General features: G+C 40.0%; 1 non-coding gene across 1 annotated transcript; it reads right to left on the bottom strand.

The window, feature by feature from the left end:
- Positions 1–1088: 1088 nt before the first annotated feature.
- On the bottom strand, positions 1089–1197 carry LOC142513023 (small nucleolar RNA R71). Its single transcript, XR_012808991.1, has one exon. It is a non-coding gene; the product is annotated as a small nucleolar RNA R71 (small nucleolar RNA).
- Between the last annotated feature and the right edge of the window lie 5466 nt (positions 1198–6663).

The raw sequence follows: 6663 nt of genomic DNA, 5'->3' as shown, positions 1-6663 counted from the left end.
TTTTATTGCTTTTGTGTGTTTTTATTCTTTTTCTTTTGCATTTGCATGAGCTTTTGGTCACGTACACTTAGTTGTCGATTCATTCGAAATAACCCTTTATTTTTACAAAACATGGCGGAAGAACCTATCCAAGAAAATGAAGATGAAATTCAATCTCAACATGATCATGATAGACGAAGAACACTTAGAGATCACATGAATCATACACGTACTAGTGCACCTTCATGTCTAGTGTTTTCCCCTGATGCATCTCATTTCAATTTTAAGCCTGATATTATCCAACTTTCATGGCTTAGATTCTGAAAATCCATACATGCATTTACGAGAGTGTGAAGAAGTGTGCAATACATATAATGATCTAAATTGTAGCATGAACACCATTCGACTTAAGCTTTTTCCTTTTTCTTTAAAGCTGCGTTTGGTTGGGGTGATTAAATAATGAAATGCTTAAGAGAGAAATGATAAAAAGAATGATTGAAGTAAATAAGGATAAAATAATATTATGTTTGGTATGATTTTTAAGAATGCGATAAATAATAATCTTTTGATGAATTGACAAAATTGCCCTTCAAGTTTTGTGGTGGTGGTCGGCAGCGGCGGCGGTCGATGGTGGCTGGCCGGAGGCGGCAGTCCGGCAATCGGCCGAAGGTCGGCGGCTGCGGCGTCGGCGGCGGCGGCTGCGGCAGTGGTCGGTGTCGGCGGCGGTCGGGCGGCAGAGGTCGGGCGGCGGTCGGCGGTCGGGCTAGGGAAGTAGTGGTGAGTTTGGATTTAGGAGAAGGGTAAAATTTGAAAAATAGGATGGATTAAGAGTGTGATAAATAATCCTAAGGGGTGAGGAGTGATTATTTTATCACTCCTAATATAACCTAATCATTCATATGAGGGATAGACTTGGTTAAATATTCACCCCTACCAAACATGTGATTAGGTGGGTTTAAAAAAATAAACCCACCTAATCACCCGTACCAAACGCGGCGTAAAAGATAAAGCTAAAACTTGGCTACAAAATCATAGATCGGGATCCATTCGAACTTGGGATGAATTGCAACAACAAATTTTGAAAAAGTTTTTTCCATCTCATAGAACAAATTCTTTCAAAAGGCAAATAATCAGTTTCACTCAAAAACAAGGAGAAACTTTTTATCAGTGTTGGGATCGATACAAAGAATTGCTTAATCTTTGTCCACATCATGGTTTTGAAATTTGGAGAGTTGTTTCTCAATTTTATGAAGGCTTAACACCTAAAGATAGGCAAATGGTTGAATTTATGTGTAATGGAATATTTGAAGATAAAGATCCAAACGAGGCAATTGAGTATCTCGATTCATTAGCTGAAAATGCTCAAAATTGGGACACTATAGGTACAATCAAACCACCAAACAAGATTCAATCTCCCACATCTGGTGGAGGTATGTTGTAATGCCCGAGATTTTGATTATGGTAATCTGAAATGATTTGTTGATAATTGATGTGATTTTAGACGGAACGGATCAGACCGGGAAAGCCGGAAAGAAGAAATGTTATGTGCGAGGACTGAGCACCTCGCGCATATGCGCGACCCAGCCGGGCGCATATGAGCGAGGTTAGCAGAGAACCTCGCGCATATGCGCGAAATGGACCGGCGCATATGCGCGAGGATGGCAGAGAATTGTGAAGAGCCTCGCGCATATGCGTCGACCGAGGGGGCGCATATGCGCGAGTTACAGAGAAGGAAAGTGCCGAGACCAGTAAGTCTCGCGCATATGCGCCGAGGAGGGTCGCGCATATGCGCGAGACGTGTTGAACAAAGGATATGTAGAACCCGAAAATTTGACTACATATAAGCCATGCATAATTCTAGTATTTAAATTAAAATGATTTTTATTGCATGAGAATTTAAATTCTTTTCTTTAAATTTATTTACTTATTTTATGCAGTGGTTTAATTGCTATCTTTTCAGTTAATTAATTGAGGCCGGACTGGAGTTGGAGTAAAGAGATAAATTTTAATATTTAAAAAATATTCCTAGAGTTTATTTTAGTTAAATAATAAGCTAATTTATTGTAAAAGAAGGTTTTAGAAATTATTTAAATAATTTGAGATAAGTAGTAAATATAGTTCAATAATTAATTCCTTAATTCCCTAAAATATTTAATAGGTAGATAAAACACTAGAGATTTAAAAATACAACATTTAAGAAAATTTCCCCTCCATTTTCATTATAATTTTCGGCCCCTCTTCATTTAATTTAAGAATTTGTTGTCAATCCAATTATTTAATTACCTTTCCTTATCCATTTTCTTGGGAGATAATTCTATCACACTTAATCTTCAATAATTAATATTTAAGAAATTTCCCTACCCTATTTTTATTTATGAAAATCGGCCATCCCATATTTTAAAAGATTTTATTAGTTCGGCAATTTGTTTTCTAATTATCTTCCCTCAACTTTTCTAGATAGATATCCTCCCCAACTTTTAAATCACTACCAAATAAATTAATTACACAATATTCCTACCCAAATCTTAGTTGATGGAAATCGATCACCCCTCTCCCCTCATTTAAAAGATTTAAATTAGTTAACAACTCAATTCCTTGATCTCCTTCCTTATCTATTTTTTTGGAGATAAATCCCTCACCTTTTTAATTCCCCAATAATTATTAATTAAGCATTATCCCACCTCATTTTGGTATGATAAAAATCGGCCCTCCTTTAAGTTTGAAAGATTTTATTAGTTGGCAATTCATTTCTTAATTATCTTTCCCTTAATATTTTTCTAGGTAGATATTCTCCCTACTTTAATCACAATCAATTAATTAATTAAACAATGTTCCTCCATTGATCCAAGACCATAAAATCGATCAAATGCACCCTCATCCACCCCAAAATTCATTTGATATCAATCTCTTAACAAACTTATAGATAGCAAGATTTATTCTTCCTTTTATCTTGCAAATTCCCATCTTTCATCTAACCATTCCCTCCCCCTCCTCTTCACCGAAAATCTGAGAGAAAATCAGAGGAACTTTAGTGTAAAAATCGTGAGAAAACCGTGAGGAATTAAGAGAGAAAATCGAGTTGCAAGAAAGAAAGAAAAGAACTCAGTCTCCTCCGCGTCGCGTCGTCATATCGATTTGTTTTCGTATCAAACAAATCTAAGGCATGTATATGTTTTTATCCACTCCTCAATCAAGTCATATACTGATTTTTAACATTTCATGTGCATGATTTTTAACCATAAAAACCGAAATACATGACAGCAATTTTCTAAGCATGTACAGATTTTTCTTGCCTTCCTTGTGCACTTCACGTTTCTGCTTGGTTTTGATGGTTCCATGGGTTGGCTCACGTCCAGGCTTTCTAGGATGCATTTAGGATGGATAAAGGGTGTGTTAGGAAGGGATACGTCCATTGGTAGCAGCCCTTTTCCCCCTTGTACCACGTTTGACAGCAACTCTCCCAAGCTTGCCATTCGAGTCTCGGTTTTCATTGCTTGCTGTCAAAGAGGATGTTTCTGATCTTGGCTGCCCTAGGGGCTATAGACATGGTTAGAACATCACTTTAGCATGTCTAGGACGTGACCAAGATGCTCTTTTCATGGCTTGGTTCACGTCCGAATTGGTTTTTTAAAAATAAACAAGAACAGCCCCATCGGTCTTTGAAAATTCTGGATGTTTGTGTGAGTTGAGTTTCGAGTTCTAGAGTGTTTGTGAATCTTGGTTGGCTTCTAGCCCTTAATCATGGTTCATACAATACCTCTTGATGTCTAGATCATGCCATGGTCAATCAAATGGCCACTGGAATGACAAGGAAGAGCAAACTAAGTAGTACACCCCACGCACGCAAGGGTGCTTCTCAGGTGGGAGTTTCGGGGTTGTTTCTGATGTGGTTTGAATTGTGGCTGGCCTAGGGCCCTTAGCCATGGTTCAAATCATTCCTTAAGGTGTTGTTAAGAGCCTCTGGTTGGTGGTTCAAGCCCCAATGGCTGGTAGTCTCGAAAACGACACAAGAAATCGAAGGCACAGCTGCTGTAATTTTTGACAGCAAGCGTGTTGCGGTTCAGAGGCGTGTTCCGGGTTCTTGGTTGGCTTTTAGCCTATGGCCTTGGACTGGACAGTGCCTCATCAAGTTATGAAAGTCATGTTTTTGGCCGTTCGTGATTCGGATCATTTTAGAGGTCGTACGAGAATTTACGGTGCAATGTGCCAAAATGACTCTCGAAAGAGCGTTGCACATTTTTGGCCTTCATTCACTAAATTTCGAGTACTGTAAATTTAGGAGCATTATTTCATCATTTCAAGCGTATTTTAATCATGACTAAATGATGGTTCGGTGTTGGTTCGGGTTGGTACGGAGTCATGATTAAATACGAAGTCTTTAGGGCGTAATTGTCTCATTTTTGGGGATTTAATTGCATAGTTTGGTCAAATAAATCATTTGCATAATTTTTCATGTTAGATTTAAGTCGCAGCGAGCCTCGGAGCGATCCAACCCAATTAGTAAAATTATCACAGGATATTTAATGATGTTATTTAATAATAGTACGTGATAAATATTCATTTTTAGATCTATGCGATATTGCTTGTGGTCACTTTACTATCATTACTTCACCCAGTCGCCAGTTACCGGTCAGTTCAGTTCAGTTCCACCCAGTATACTGTGGCATTAGTCTGATCAGACGCTCATTACTTCACTCGGTCGTCAGTTACCGGTCAGTTCAGTTCAGTTCAGGGACCACTTGCGTAGACCATAATCTAACCAAGAAAATTATTACAAGTTATTTCATTACAGGGCTCCAAGGAGCAAACATTTTCACTATGATAATTTCAGTTCAGTTATGCACGAATTATAATTACCATTGAAATGATATTTTACGTTACATCTCATTACAAGATATTTGCACTTGCCTGCGATTTTACTATTTATTTACTTGTTATTTACGATATATGCATGCTGAGTCTTTACACTCACTAGACTTGATTGTTGTAGGTACTGATGATGTCGGGATCGAGGGCGGGGACCAGTGAGCCAGCTCGAGTCGGCAGTAGTGGGACCCGAGGACCTCACTTTCAGCATTTATTATCGTTATTGCTCAAACATTTTTATCTATCGTTGGATAAATTTTTAACAGTTATTTTTGCAAACAATAATTTCTTCCACCGCTATTTTTAAACACTAAACATTATTTAATAGTTTATTTTATGAATGAGAAATTTTATTTAGTTTAAAAGAAAATTTTTAAATTTTCCGCAAATTTTCAAGTAAGAATTTTCGGGCCATTATAGCTGGTATCAGAGCAATGATTCTGTATAGGGTTGTACTACTACTGACCACGAGAAGCTCACGAAGTCACGTCTTCGGTCTGTAAATTTTACATTTACGCATTTTATTCAAAGCATGAATTATTTAACAGCATGTTTTCATGAATTATTTTTACGTCCAGATTTTTATTGTCCAGTATTTAAATTTAAATAAATTATGGAATTATGCATGTTAGTTACGTATGGGTTATATATGGAACAGTATGCCTCCTAGACGCCAGGTTGGACGCCCGAGAGATGGTGGTGAGCACCGTCATGAGGATGGTGAGGATCAGAGGCGAGAGGAGAACGGACCCCCACCCCCTCCTCCAGATTTGAATGCCCAGATGCTAGCTGGGATGAATCGGTTCTTCGCGCAGTTTGCAAGGAACAATGCCGCTGCCGCAGCCAGGCCGACAGGGCCCGAGGCTGTCTATGAGAGATTCATGAAGATGCGTCCGAAGGAGTTTTCAGGGACGTCAGACCCCATGATTGCCGAGGGCTGGATCAAGTCCCTCGAGGTTATCTTCGAGTTTATGGAGCTTGGAGATGCAGACAGAGTACGCTATGCTACTTACTTGTTCGGAGGAGATGCCCGCTTATGGTGGGAAGGAGCATCAGTAGCCCTGAACTTGGCTACATTGACTTGGGCACGTTTCACGGAGGTATTTTACTCCAAATATTTTACTGATGAGGTGCGTTCTTGATTGACCAGGGAGATCATGACCCTGAGACAAGGCAATCTGACAGTTACGGAGTTCATCCGTAAATTTGAGAGGGGCTGTCACTTTGTGCCCTTGATTGCGAATGATGCGGGTGCCAAGCTGAGGCACTTTCTTGATGGACTGCGGCCGATCTTACGCCGCGATGTTAGGGTTGCTGGCCTTACTACCTTTGAAGTTGTTGTTTCTAGAGCTCTGGCTGCAGAGCAAGATCTGATTGATATTGAGAAGGATCGCTTGGGGAAGCGACCAGTTCAGGTACCACACCGCCCTCCTCCTCCTCAGCAGCAGCAGCACCAGAACAAGAGGCCTTATCACGGCCCGCCCAGAAATAGAGAAGGACCACAGCAGCCACAGGGACGCGCAGTCCCTATGACTTTTGAGCATCCAGTCTGTCCTAAATGCTCACGCCGCCATCCTGGAGCATGTATGTATGGCTCAGGGAAGTGTTACAAGTGCGGTAGCCCAGACCACGTGCTTCCGCAGTGCCCTCAGAGGAATCTGCCTACCCAAGGCAGGGTTTTTGCCCTTCATGCGACGGAGACAAACCGGAGACCATGCTTATGACAGGTACTGTGGGGACCCGAACGCTAATTATCTTCTTAATCATTATTAGGATCAATTTACTAATCAAGTAATTAGGGCCATAAATTTTTTTTCT

Source organism: Primulina tabacum, chromosome 10, assembly GCF_025594145.1.
Source record: "Primulina tabacum isolate GXHZ01 chromosome 10, ASM2559414v2, whole genome shotgun sequence".
NCBI classification, from domain to species: Eukaryota; Viridiplantae; Streptophyta; class Magnoliopsida; order Lamiales; family Gesneriaceae; genus Primulina; species Primulina tabacum.
This window is presented reverse-complemented; position numbering and strand designations above follow the sequence as displayed.